The sequence below is a fragment of the Oncorhynchus nerka genome, linkage group LG5 (genome assembly GCF_034236695.1).
Source record: "Oncorhynchus nerka isolate Pitt River linkage group LG5, Oner_Uvic_2.0, whole genome shotgun sequence".
Lineage (NCBI taxonomy): Eukaryota > Metazoa > Chordata > Actinopteri > Salmoniformes > Salmonidae > Oncorhynchus > Oncorhynchus nerka.
In genome coordinates this window covers 67,699,988-67,715,071 of record NC_088400.1, presented here as the reverse complement: position 1 = coordinate 67,715,071, position 15,084 = coordinate 67,699,988, and positions in this window count along the sequence as shown.

The window sequence follows — 15,084 nt, the reverse complement described above, 5'->3', positions numbered from 1 at the left end:
CAAACACGGTCTCAACACCGTCAATCTCTGTGTATCCATCTCCGTGAAACGGCCCAATAGCCATCTCCCCTCTATTCAAAGCATGTTGAATAAAAATGTTTTTATCCTTTTACTCCAATCATTGAATGTACCCGCTAGAGTATGACTTGAATTGTCGGCGGTAGTTGTCATGCGATGGAATGGCTATAGATGCTGGGGGTAAAGGTAGGTTTTCATGAATGCCGATGCAATAGTTGTACAACTCCAGGGGTCAATGCCGGCATCTTTGATGACCTCTTCTCTGAATCTGAGGCATCCTTCACGCAGGATAACCGCATCATTGTCACAGTATGACTCCATCTCTTTATGGAAATCAAAGGTATTATGACGTACTGTCTCATACCATGTCATGAATCTCTCTTGCACTTTGGGAGACATTTGATCACACCCGTACATTTCATGGGGCCTGGTTAAGATCCAATATAATGTAGATTCTCCTCAGATGTGAAGAAATTAGGAAACCAGCCTTTCACAGAGTTTTCAAAACCCAAGGCCTCAGGCATTAGAGGCAATCTCATAGGTAAGAAATTTAGACTGTCAATGTATCTCTGGTTGAAAGCGGGGTCTCCAAAACACAAGATATTACTACCTTGCGCTATGACCCTGGGTGCAACGCCTTGTTGTATCAAGGGGTTCAAAAGAAGATAGGAATCATAGGCTCTAGAATTGTGAGCTACAAACGTGAAGTTTCTGTACTGGGGTTTTCTGAAGTGTTTTAGAACGAGTAGTGCACAATTGGTTCCCTCTGCCGGCCACTTTTCACCCTTGAAAGTCATGGTAGATTACAAAAATAGGCAAATGAACCCCGGATTGCTGATTAGACTCAAAGTCATAAAACACATATTTCTCTGAATGTTCATCTTCAGCCAAGGGCTGAATATAACACTCGTGTGGCACTTATTGAACCACTTCAGTGTCTCTGCTTTTCAAAGGCCCTTTACAGATTGGGCAATGTATGATTCCACACACGTGAGTTTTGGGGTTGACTATTTTAAGGTTGTAATTGCAATGGCATTTTGGTCATTTCTTGTTAATGTCACAACTGCTTGCAGATTTACATGCTTTGGGGTGCCAGGTTTCAATTTTGTGTTTTTCATAGCAGTAGGCCGAATGACATGTGCGTTGACAATCCACACAGAGTGTTAGGTTTAAGGGTTGCATCGGACATTTTTCATCCTGACATACTGAACAGTTATAACCAAGAGTGCCCCCCCCTTTCGGGTGTAGCCTGTATGACATGATGGACACACATATGGTGCTCCTAAAAAATCTCTGATGTTGGTAATAGCATAATAATGGGCGTTTTGCACATAAAAGTACAGAATCTGAGGATGAGGTGGTGGGTTGTTCTGGAATTTCAAGAGAGCTGAATTACCTCTACTATGGTACAAAACCACAATCTTGATGTTCAGAACATTTTCAAATTTGACTACGTCAGAGAAAGCGACAGCCTCCTGTATACCTAGATCGACGGCATTTTGGAGCTCCCTAGCCTTTTGTAAAGCTTCTAGATCAGTACATCCAGGGTTGAGTAAATGTGAAACTGATTAACAGGATTGTTAACGTTTATGAGATATGCCTTCTTATTGTTTATGATTTCTGATTGCATGAGACTATCAAGTTTCCTTCTCTGAACCCCTCTGCCTAGGGGTTGGGGAACTATTTGTACAACAAGCTCTAGGGTCCTATCAGCAATGATGGCTAAATTAGATTGAACAAGGCGCTCCAGCAGGGCAATAAATTGTTCAAGATCTGCTTCGCCATTGGGTAAAACAAGAGATGCTGTGTTTTGCAGACTATCTCCGCATATTTCAAGTTGTAAGACATCCCGAGGTCCTGCAAAATCTGTAGCCCTTTCTAAAAGTTCGCCAAGAGAATCCAAGATCATCACATAAAAACTGCATAATCAAGGCTCTGATTCATACATGTGAAATAAAAAAACAGACAAATATCTGTATTGCTGAATTTATTGCAGTACACAACACGGACACATCTATCAATACCATCACCACTCTGATTTATTACACAATTTTCCAATTCCTCAAAAACATTGTGGGGTTGCTCAGAGTCTTCGGACATAGGAGTTAAAGGAGGTGTGTGTGTGGGGGGGATGTTGAAGATGTTGTGCTTTCATTCATTTGGTTAATTAAGGATGTGAGTTCCAGGGGGACCTGTGATAATGGGTGTTCAGGTGTCTGAGTTATTGATGGGGAGGTTGGCCCTGTCTCATTCATTTGGTTAATTAAGGATATGAGTTCCAGGGGGACCTGTGATAATGGGTGTTCAGGTGTCTGAGTTATTGATGGGGAAGTTGGCCCTGCCTCATTCATTTGGTTAATTAAGGATATGAGTTCCGGGGGGACCTGTGATAATGGGTGTTCAGGTGTCTGAGTTATTGATGATCTCTCTTTTGACGAACATATCAAGACTGTTTCAAGGACAGCTTTTTTCCATCTAGGGGCTGATTTCAAGGTTTTACTGCTAACCTACAGAGCATTACATCGGCTTGCTCCTACCTATCTTTCTGATTTGGTCCTGCCGTACATACCTACATGTACGCTGCGGTCACAATACGCAGGCCTCCTAATTGTCCCTAGAATGTCTAAGCAAACAGCTGGAGGGAGGGCTTTCTCCTATAGAGCTCAATTTTTATGGAATGGTTTTCCTACCCGTGTGAGAGACGCAGACTTGGTCTCAAACTTTAAGTCTTTACTCATCTCTTCAGTGGGTCATAGGATTGAGTGTAGTCTGGCCCAGGAGTGTGAAGGTGAACGGAAAGGCTCTGGAGCAACGAACCGCCCTTGTTGTCTCTGCCTGGCCGGTTCCCCTCTTTCCACTGGGATTCTCTGCCTCTAACCCTATAGGGGCTGAGTCACTGGCTTACTGGTGCTCTTTCATGCCGTCCCTAGGAGGGTTACGTCACTTGAGTGGGTTGAGTCACTGACGTGATCTTCATGTCTGGGTTGGATGGGGCCACAGTGTCTCCTGACCCCTCCTGTCTCAGCCTCCAGTATTTATGCTGCAGTAGTTTATGTGTTGGGGGGCTAGGGTCAGTCTGTTATATCTGGAGTACTTCTCCTGCCTTATCCGGTGTCCTGTGTGAATTTAAGTATGCTCTCTCTTATTCTTTCTTTCTCTCGGAGGACCTGAGCCCCAGGACCATACCTCAGGACTACCTGGCACGATGACTCCTTGCTGTTCCCAGTCCACCTGGCTGTGCTGCTGCTCCAGTTTCAACTGTTCTGCCTGCGGCTATGGAATCCTGACCTGTTCACCGGACGTGCTACCTGTCCCAGACCTGCTGTTTTCAACTCTCTAGAAACAGCAGGAGTGGTAGAGATACTCTTAGTGATCGGCTATAAAAAGCCAACTGACATTTACTCCTGAGGTGCTGACTTGCTGCACTACTGCTGAACTACTATAATTATTATTATTTGACCCTGCTGGTCATTTATGAACATTTGAACATCTTGGCCATGTTCTGTTATAATCTCCACCCGGCACAGCCAGAAGAGGACTGACCACCCCTCATAGCCTGGTTCCTCTCTAGGTTTCTTCCTAGGTTCTGGCCTTTCTAGGGAGTTTTTAGCCACCGTGCTTCTACACCTGCATTCCTTGCTGTTTGGGGTTTTAGGCTGGGTTTCTGTACAGCACTTTGAGATATCAGCTGATGTACGAAGGGCTATATAAATACATTTGATTTGATTTGATTGATGGGGATGTTGGCCCTGTCTCATTCGGTTAATTAGGGAAATGAGTTCCGGGGGGACCTGTGATAATGGGTGTTGGTGGGGAGGTTGGCCCTGTCTCATTCATTTGGTCAATTAATGATGTGAGTTCTGTTGGTATTCTAGAAGTATCCATGTTACGTACAGTTTTTATTGCTTGTTTGGGCGTTTTTTAATCAGATTGTTGCTTAACAATCTATGTTCTATGCCAGAAGGGTAGACCATGACTGTATTGACGCCTCAGTAAAGCAACCATACGTGTGTGTAGCTGAACCTCTCTGGCTTTTAGAGCCCTGTTAAAGGCTCTGAGAAACCTATCTTGACGATCTATTTCAGGATCGAGAGAGAGAGAGAGAGAGAGAGAGAGAGAGAGAGTGAGAGAGAGAGATCCAACAGTGCAGTAATATCTAACATTTAATTGACTGTTGACTGTTAATCCCCCACCCATCCTCAGGAAATAACATCTGTTGTTTTGGGGGAACCCTATGTGCAAATGACCCCCTAATGTTGAATTGTTTCAAACACAATTGCAGAGACCCACACACATACACACCTCTTTCCCAGAAGGCTTTCTCTGAGACACACACAGAGACAGAGAGAGAGAAAAGGCTGAGATTCCTTTCATTAAAGGTAAGATGCAATTTTGAAACCCTTTATTTAATTCTAAATCTTTAGTACAGACCTTTTAACCTCACTAGGGTAGGGGGCACTATTTTCACCACCGGATAAAAAGCTTGCTCAAAGTAAACTGCCTGCTACTCAGGCCCAGAAGCTAGGTTATGCATATAATATATTTGTAAAGAAAACACTCCAATGTTTCTAAAACTGTTAAAATAATGTCTGTGAGTATAACAGAACTGAAATGGCAGGCGAAAACCTGTGGAAAATCCATCCAGGAAGTGCCATTATTTTGAAATGGCTCTTTTCCACTGAAAGCTTATCCACCATTTACAGGGATAGGACCCAGATTCCGTTCCCTATGGCTTCCACTATGAACAGTCTTTAGCCATTGTTTCAGGCTTTTATTCTGAGAATGAGGGAGAATAACAACTTTGAGTGAGTGGATAGTGGGATGTCCCCAGAGCTGTTTGCTGCTTTACTTTTTCTTTTATATTGACGACGCTATTGTCCGGTTGAAATATAATCGATTATTTAGGTTAAAAACGACCTGAGAATTGATTATAAACATCGTTTGACATGTTTCTACGAACTTTACCGGTAGTATTTGTAATTTTCGTCTGCATTTGAGCCATTGGATTACTAAACAAAACGCGCCAACAAAATTTAGGTTTTTGGATATAAAGAAGGACTTTATCGGACAAAACAAACATTTATTGTGTAACTGGGAGTCTTGTGAGTGCAACCATACGAAGATCATCAAAGGTAAGTGATTAATTTTATTGCTATTTCTGACTTTCGTGACTAATCTACTTGGCTGGTAACTGTATGTAACGTTTTGTGTGCTGAGCGCTGTCCTCAGATAATCGCATGGTTTGCTTTCGCTGTAAAGCCTTTTTGAAATCTGACACGGCGGCTGGATTAAAAACAAGTTCAGCTTTATTTTGATGCATTACACTTGTAATTTCATGAAAGTTAAATATTTATAGTAATTTATTTTGAATTTGGCGCTCTGCAATTTCACCGGATGTTGGCCAGGTTGGACGCTACCGTCCCAGGTACCCATAAGGAATTAAACATGTTATAATTAGTTAAACCATTTTACTATTCCTTTGTTACAGAAAAGGGGGAGGCTCTATGGTCAACAAACACATCCATCCGTCTTTAAATCCCCATCTTCAGGGTCTGACTGGTTCAGACAATGTATCTTCCCCGCACGATATCCTGCTCCATCCAGGTTCCATATGTTTTCTTTCCCTGGATAGATCAACCGTCTTGTCTTTAGGCCCTGAGTCTGTCTTAAGGATAGAAGCGCCCATCTGCGTAATTGTTCACGATGTTGGAAAATATTTTCCAGTTGTTTCATCATGTTAAGGAACGTATGTTAATCCCCCCACCTAAAGCTAAAGACAGGCACAAAATAATTGACCTCCGTGCAGGCGTTTGAAAATACATACGAACTAACTGATTTGGTTGCATTGGAACTATTGAATTCAGGACAAATAATGGTCACTTTGGAGTCGGGACTATACGCTACTGAAGAGATTCTTATGGCTTTCAAATCATCTCGCCTGCAGACTTCCTCTTCCAGTGCGTCCCCATCAGGGTTGTCCCACTCAGGGCCTGTTCGATCTGGCATAGCGCAAGCCGTATCTTAAGCCATTCTCTCATCCGCAGCGCTGGAGAAAAAACCCCGGCTTTTGTTTGAAATAGGGTGCTGTGGTTTTCTTGTTGGAAAACGTAACCCATATGGCCGTCACTCATATCCAGCACTCCATTAAAACAATCAGGGGCATCCCAAAGAATGTCTTAGATGGTTTTGTCGTTGTGTTCTTGACACGAGGAACACAGTACACCTACAATTTGTCTAGGAGACATGTTTAATTTCTTCTTTAGCGTTCAGGGTTTATTTTAATTTCTTATTTAGTGTTCTGGGGTTAATATTGCAGGCGGGTTTGATATTGCAGGTGAAACCCTGAGGAAAATCAAACCAGGAAGTGACTTCTATTTTGAAAACTCCATGTTCCATAGCATGCCTTTGCTCCATTTAAAGGGATATCAACCAGATTCCTTTTCCTATCGCTTCCTCAACGTGTCAACAGTCTTTAGACATAGTTTCAGGCTTTTATTTTGAAAAATGAGCGAGAAAGATAACATCGCGTCATTGTATGGCCGGGTGCCAGCATCATTTTGTAAGCGTAACAGAGTTTGGGCAGCCATTGCCTTTCCCTCTCTGACTGAAAAAGACAGTTGCGGTTAATATATTATCGATTATATATTTTAAAAACAACCTGAGGATTGATTATAAAAAACGTTTGACATGTTTCTGTGGACATTACGGATACTATTTGGAATTTGTCTGCGTTGTCGTGACCCCTCTTTCCTGTGGAATTCTGAACATAACGCGCCAAACATACTGAGGTATTTTGGATATAAAAATAATCTTTATGGAACAAAATGAACATTTATTGTGTAACTGGGTGTCTCGTGAGTGAAAACATCCAAAGATCATCAAAGGTAAACGATTAATTTGATTGCTTTTCTGATTTTCGTGACCAATCTACTTGATGCTAGGTGTACATAATGTTTTGTCGAGCGATCGATAAACTTACACAAACGCTTTGGATTGCTTTCACTGTAAAGCATATTTTCAAAATCTGTCACGACAGGTGGATTAACAAAAGGCTAAGCTGTTTTGCTATATTGCACTTGTGATTTCATGAATATAAATATTTGTAGTAATATTATTTGAATGTGGTGCTATGCAATTCAGCGGTTGTTGATGAGAATTATCCTATTAACGGGATGGCAGCCATAAGAAGTTAAATAAACACTCACTCAATAGCGTGAGAATGGAAGGACAGGATGTACATATATGGGTGTTACCAAGTGACCCATAAAATACGTCATAAATCACTGCTTTGACGGTTGCCGTCTACTGTATTCTCTCTGTTAGGTAACCAGTAGTTGGATGACCAGTAGTAGCTGCAGGGTATTCAGTAGTTGGAGTGTAAGTAATTGACGTGTCAGCAGTTGGAGTGTCAATAGTTCGAGTGTCAATAGTTCAAGTGCCAGTAGTTGGTGTGTCGTAGTCGGTGTGTCAGTAGTTGGAGTGCCGGTAGTTGGAGTGCCGGAAGTTGGAGTGCCGGTAGTTGGTGTGTCAGTAGTTGGAGTGCCGGTAGTTGGAGTGCCGGAAGTTGGAGTGCCGGTAGCTGGTGTGTCGTGGTTGGTGTGTCAGTAGCTGGAGTGCCGGTAGTTGAAATGCCGATAGTTGGAGTAGTTGGAAGGTCAGTAGTTGGCATATCAGTAGTTGGAGTGTCATTAGTTGGAGGAGCACTAGTTGGAGTGTCAGGGGTTATAGGGGCAGTAGTGGTTGGAGGGTCAGGGGTTATAGGAGCAGTAGTAGTTGGGGTAGTTATGTCAATGGTGGTTGGAATGGCAGAGGATGTGCTGAGATCCCCCTGTGATAAAGAGACTTTATAAAAGATAATTAACTCAGTAAACCACATAAACAAGGACACATAGTGTCAGTTGCTATAAGCATGCTATAAAGATGATCCATGCTGTTCCAGTTTCATTGTGTCTGCATCCGGGTAGAAAGGTTTTTATGAGAGAAAGAAGTCATTATCACTGCCAATAAACGGCTGATAGCAAAGGCTACTCTGTTATCAACTGTATCTGAGACCTGACAGTAGTCTATTCACAGTATGTAAACAATGGCTTAACAGTAAATCGAACATGTTTGGATAAAAGTCTGAAACAATGTCTTCATTGATGCTATTGTATCCCTCGCAGCAAACAGACAAAACATAAATCAATCATTGACTATAAACCAAACTTAAAAATTCATAAACCAAACTAAAAACAGTAAGGTTATATATGGATAATAATAATTTCATAATTTAAATGCATCATACATTTTTGCACATCTGAAGTGAAAGCAATTTTCCTACACAATTCTAAATCATAGAAGACTCTTAACCTCTTAACCTCTTAATGAACATCTTAAATCACCCTGAATAAATCAAATATAGAGCAAGTCTTATCTGTAGCAAAGACAGCCATAATCCATGGAATAGCCTTCATTTCTCAGAACAAGAATAGACTGATGACTTTCAGAAGAAAGTTCTTTGTTTCTGGCCATTTTGAGCCTGTAATCGAGCCAACAAATGCTGATGCTCCATATACTCAACAGTCTAAAGATGGACAGTTTTATTGCTTCTTTAATCAGAACACCAGTTTTCAGTTGTGCTAACATAATTGCAAAAGGGTTTTCTAAGGATCAATTAGCCTTTTAAAATGATAAACTTAGATTAGCTAACCCAATTAGCCATTGGAACTCAGGAGTGATGGATGCTGATAATGGGCCTCTGTACGCCTATGTAGATATTCCTTTAAATATCTGCAGTTTCCAGCTACAGTAGTCATTTACAACATTAATCATGTCTACAATGTATTTTAATGGACAATTATTTTTTTTAACAAGGGCATCTCAAAGCGACCCCAAACTTTTGAACATTAGTGTATATATATATAATATATATACATACAGTACCAGTCAAATATACATATATACTGTATATAGACAACATCCACATACACTATGTACACTATGTACACAGTGAACACCAGGTAAAAAAAACTGCAGACTACACGATAAACACCAGGTTAAAAAACTACAGACTACACTATATACACCAGGCTAAAAACTACAGACTACACTATAAACACCAGGCTAAAAACTACAGATTACACTATAAACACCAGGCTAAAAACTACAGACTACACTATAAACACTAGGCTAAAAACTACAGACTACACTATAAACACCAGGCTAAAAACTACAGACTACACTATAAACACCAGGCTAAAAACTACAGACTACACTATAAACACCAGGCTAAAAACTACATACTACACTCTAAACACCAGGCTAAAAACTACAGACTACACTATAAACACCAGTATAAAAACTACAGACTACACTATAAACACCAGTATAAAAACTACAGACTACTCTATAAACACCAGGCTAAAAACTACAGACTACACTATAAACACCAGGCTAAAAACTACAGACTACACTATAAACACCAGGCTAAAAACTACAAACTACACTATAAATACCAGGCTAAAAAAACTACTGACTACACTATAAACACCAGGCTAAAAAAAACTACTGACTCCACTATAAACACCAGGCTAGAATGCTGGTTGGCAGCATCCTGGAACTAACCCCTCAATCCACCACTCAACTCAGCCCTGAGTCCCTACTGTCTGCTTCGCTCTACCAAAGGTCATTCCTTGCCACTCCTTCAATGCCGAGCAGCCCCAGGGCTCTCCAGAGTGATTGGCCTGTCAAGCGCTTGCAGCCGACCTCACCAGGTAGATTTCAGGCTCTCCATTCATTCTGCTGACTCTGAGGGATTCAACAGGATGAGGGACTGGTATTTCTTGATCTTCTTCTCATGTTTCTTCTTAAAATTATCTGCTGAAATTGTTGCAACCCCTATTACTAGCCTGTTCAACCTTTCTTTCGTAATGTCTGAGATTCCCAAACATTGGAAAGCTGCCGCGGTCATCCCCCTCTTCAAAGAGGGTGACTAGACCCAAACTGGTACAGACCTATATCTATCCTACCCTGTCTTTCTAAGGTCTTCGAAAGCCAAGTTAACAAACAGATTACTGACCATTTCGAATCCCACCATACCTTCTCCGCTATGCAATCTGGTTTCAGAGCTGGTCATGGGTGCACATCAGCCATGCTCAAGGTTTTAAACAATATCATAACCGCCATCGTTAAGAGACATTACTGTGCAGCCGTATTCATCGACCTGGCCAAGGCCTTCGACTCTGTCAATCACAACATTCTTATTGGCAGACTCGACAGCCTTGGTTTCTCAAATGATTGCCTCGCCTGGTTTACCAACTACTTCTCTGATAGTGTTCAGTGTGTCAAATCGGAGGGCCTGTTGTCTGGACCTCTGACAGTCTCTATGGGTGTGCCACAGGGTTCAATTCTCGGGCCGACTCTCTTTTATGTATACATCAATGATGTTGCTCTTGCTGCTGGTGATTCTCTGATCCACCTCTACACAGACGACACCATTCTGTATACTTCTGGCCCCTCCTTGGACACTGTGTTAGCTAACCTCCAGACGAGCTTCAATGCCATACAACTCTCCTTCGTGGCCTCCAACTGCTCTTAAACGCAAGTAAAAGTGCAGCTGTCTGGGCTGTCTGCCAACCCCCCACGTGTGAAGGTTTGTTGGTGTGGGGGGTTGGCAGAGAGGTCAAAGAAAATCATTGTACACAGAGCAAAGCAGAAACTTAATCCGCTGCCCTTCCATGTTCCAGGTGAGTGACCTATTTCTCACGCTCCCCCAGCATGTCAAGCTGCCCTGTGTTTTTATGGCTACGACTCTGACTTGCCTGCTTTCTTCCTCAGCCTTTCATACCTCCCTCTGACATGCCTGCTTTCTTCCTCAGCCTTTCATACCTCCCTCTGACATGCCTGTTTTCTTCCTCAGCCTTTCATACCTCCCTCTGACATGCCTGTTTTCTTCCTCAGCCTTTCATACCTCCCTCTGACATGCCTGCTTTCTTCCTCAGCCTTTCATACCTCCCTCTAACATGCCTGCTTTCTTCCTCAGCCTTTCATACCTCCCTCTGACATGCCTGCTTTCTTCCTCAGCCTTTCATACCTCCCTCTGACATGCCTGCATTCTTCCTCAGCCTTTCATACCTCCCTCTGACATGCCTGCTTTCTTCCTCAGCCTTTCATACCTCCCTCTGACATGCCTGCTTTCTTCCTCAGCCTTTCATACCTCCCTCTGAAATGCCTGCTTTCTTCCTCAGCCTTTCATACCTCCCTCTGACACACTTGCTTTCCTCCTCAGTGTTTCATACCTCCCTCTGACATGCCTGCTTTCTTCCTCAGCCTTTCATACCTCCCTCTGACATGCCTGCTTTCTTCCTCAGCCTTTCATACCTCCCTCTGACATGCCTGCTTTCTTCCTCAGCCTTTCATACCTCCCTCTGACATGCCTGCTTTCTTCCTCAGCCTTTCATACCTCCCTCTGACATGCCTGCTTTCTTCCTCAGCCTTTCATACCTCCCTCTGACATGCCTGCTTTCTTCCTCAGCCTTTCATACCTCCCTCTGACATGCCTGCTTTCTTCCTCAGCCTTTCATACCTCCCTCTGACATGCCTGCTTTCCTCCTCAGTGTTTCATACCTCCCTCTGACATGCCTGCATTCTTCCTCAACCTTTCATACCTCCCTCTGACATGCCTGCTTTCTTCCTCAGCCTTTCATACCTCCCTCTGACATGCCTGCTTTCTTCCTCAGCCTTTCATACCTCCCTCTGACATGCCTGCTTTCTTCCTCAGCCTTTCATACCTCCCTCTGACATGCCTGCATTCTTCCTCAGCGTTTCATACCTCCCTCTGACATGTCTGCTTTCTTCCTCAGCCTTTCATACCTCCCTCTGACATGCCTGCTTTCTTCCTCAGCCTTTCATACCTCCCTCTGACATGCCTGCTTTCTTCTTCAGTGTTTCATACCTCCCTCTGACATGCCTGCTTTCTTCCTCAACCTTTCATACCTCCCTCTGACATGCCTGCTTTCTTCCTCAGCCTTTCATACCTCCCTCTGACATGCCTGCTTTCTTCCTCAGCCTTTCATACCTCCCTCTGACATGCCTGCTTTCTTCCTCAGCCTTTCATACCTCCCTCTGACATGCCTGCTGTCTTCCTAAGCCTTTCATACCTCCCTCTGACATGCCTGCATTCTTCCTCAGCCTTTCATACCTCCCTCTGACATGCCTGCTTTCTTCCTCAGCCTTTCATACCTCCCTCTGACATGCCTGCTTTCCTCCTCAGTGTTTCATACCTCCCTCTGACATGCCTGCATTCTTCCTCAGTGTTTCATACCTCCCTCTGACATGCCTGCTTTCTTCCTCAGCCTTTCATACCTCCCTCTGACATGCCTGCTTTCTTCCTCAGCCTTTCATACCTCCCTCTGACATGCCTGCTTTCTTCCTCAGCCTTTCATACCTCCCTCTGACATGCCTGCTTTCTTCCTCAGCCTTTCATACCTCCCTCTGACATGCCTGCTTTCTTCCTCAGCCTTTCATACCTCCCTCTGGCATGCCTGCTTTCTTCCTCAGCCTTTCATACCTCCCTCTGACAAGCCTGCTTTCTTCCTCAGTGTTTCATACCTCCCTCTGACATGCCTGCTTTCTTCCTCAGCCTTTCATACCTCCCTCTGACATGCCTGCTTTCTTCCTCAGTGTTTCATACCTCCCTCTGACATGCCTGCATTCTTCCTCAGCCTTTCATACCTCCCTCTGACATGCCTGCTTTCTTCCTCAGCCTTTCATACCTCCCTCTGACATGCCTGCTTTCCTCCTCAGTGTTTCATACCTCCCTCTGACATGCCTGCATTCTTCCTCAGTGTTTCATACCTCCCTCTGACATGCCTGCTTTCTTCCTCAGCCTTTCATACCTCCCTCTGACATGCCTGCTTTCTTCCTCAGCCTTTCATACCTCCCTCTGACATGCCTGCTTTCTTCCTCAGCATTTCATACCTCCCTCTGACATGCCTGCTTTCTTCCTCAGCCTTTCATACCTCCCTCTGACATGCCTGCTTTCTTCCTCAGCCTTTCATACCTCCCTCTGGCATGCCTGCTTTCTTCCTCAGCCTTTCATACCTCCCTCTGACAAGCCTGCTTTCTTCCTCAGTGTTTCATACCTCCCTCTGACATGCCTGCTTTCTTCCTCAGCCTTTCATACCTCCCTCTGACATGCCTGCATTCTTCCTCAGTGTTTCATACCTCCCTCTGACATGCCTGCATTCTTCCTCAGCCTTTCATACCTCCCTCTGACATGCCTGCTTTCTTCCTCAGCCTTTCATACCTCCCTCTGACATGCCTCCTTTCTTCCTCAGCCTTTCATGCCTCCCTCTGACAAGCCTGCTTTCTTCCTCAGTGTTTCATACCTCCCTCTGACATGCCTGCATTCTTCCTCAGTGTTTCATACCTCCCTCTGACATGCCTGCTTTCTTCCTCAGCCTTTCATACCTCCCTCTGACATGCCTGTTTTCTTCCTCAGCCTTTCATACCTCCCTCTGACATGCCTGCTTTCTTCCTCAGCCTTTCATACCTCCCTCTGACATGCCTGCTTTCTTCCTCAGCCTTTCATACCTCCCTCTGACATGCCTGTTTTCTTCCTCAGCCTTTCATACCTCCCTCTGACATGCCTGTTTTCTTCCTCAGCCTTTCATACCTCCCTCTGACATGCCTGCTTTCTTCCTCAGCCTTTCATACCTCCCTCTAACATGCCTGCTTTCTTCCTCAGCCTTTCATACCTCCCTCTGACATGCCTGCTTTCTTCCTCAGCCTTTCATACCTCCCTCTGACATGCCTGCATTCTTCCTCAGCCTTTCATACCTCCCTCTGACATGCCTGCTTTCTTCCTCAGCCTTTCATACCTCCCTCTGACATGCCTGCTTTCTTCCTCAGCCTTTCATACCTCCCTCTGAAATGCCTGCTTTCTTCCTCAGCCTTTCATACCTCCCTCTGACACACTTGCTTTCCTCCTCAGTGTTTCATACCTCCCTCTGACATGCCTGCATTCTTCCTCAGCCTTTCATACCTCCCTCTGACATGCCTGCTTTCTTCCTCAGCCTTTCATACCTCCCTCTGACATGCCTGCTTTCTTCCTCAGCCTTTCATACCTCCCTCTGACATGCCTGCTTTCTTCCTCAGCCTTTCATACCTCCCTCTGACATGCCTGCTTTCTTCCTCAGCCTTTCATACCTCCCTCTGACATGCCTGCTTTCTTCCTCAGCCTTTCATACCTCCCTCTGACATGCCTGCTTTCCTCCTCAGTGTTTCATACCTCCCTCTGACATGCCTGCATTCTTCCTCAACCTTTCATACCTCCCTCTGACATGCCTGCTTTCTTCCTCAGCCTTTCATACCTCCCTCTGACATGCCTGCTTTCTTCCTCAGCCTTTCATACCTCCCTCTGACATGCCTGCTTTCTTCCTCAGCCTTTCATACCTCCCTCTGACATGCCTGCATTCTTCCTCAGTGTTTCATACCTCCCTCTGACATGTCTGCTTTCTTCCTCAGCCTTTCATACCTCCCTCTGACATGCCTGCTTTCTTCCTCAGCCTTTCATACCTCCCTCTGACATGCCTGCTTTCTTCTTCAGTGTTTCATACCTCCCTCTGACATGCCTGCTTTCTTCCTCAACCTTTCATACCTCCCTCTGACATGCCTGCTTTCTTCCTCAGCCTTTCATACCTCCCTCTGACATGCCTGCTTTCTTCCTCAGCCTTTCATACCTCCCTCTGACATGCCTGCTTTCTTCCTCAGCCTTTCATACCTCCCTCTGACATGCCTGTTTTCTTCCTCAGCCTTTCATACCTCCCTCTGACATGCCTGCTTTCTTCCTCAGCCTTTCATACCTCCCTCTGACATGCCTGCTTTCTTCCTCAGCCTTTCATACCTCCCTCTGACATGCCTGCTTTCTTCTTCAGCCTTTCATTCCTCCCTGCTTTCTTAGTCTTTCATATCTCCCTCTGCACCACAGCACTCCTTTGCATCTGCTTTCTTCCAGCTTGACCTGGTTCTGCATCCCCGAACCAGTCTGCCTTGGTTTTACTGACCCAACAATGTAAATTTGCAAAC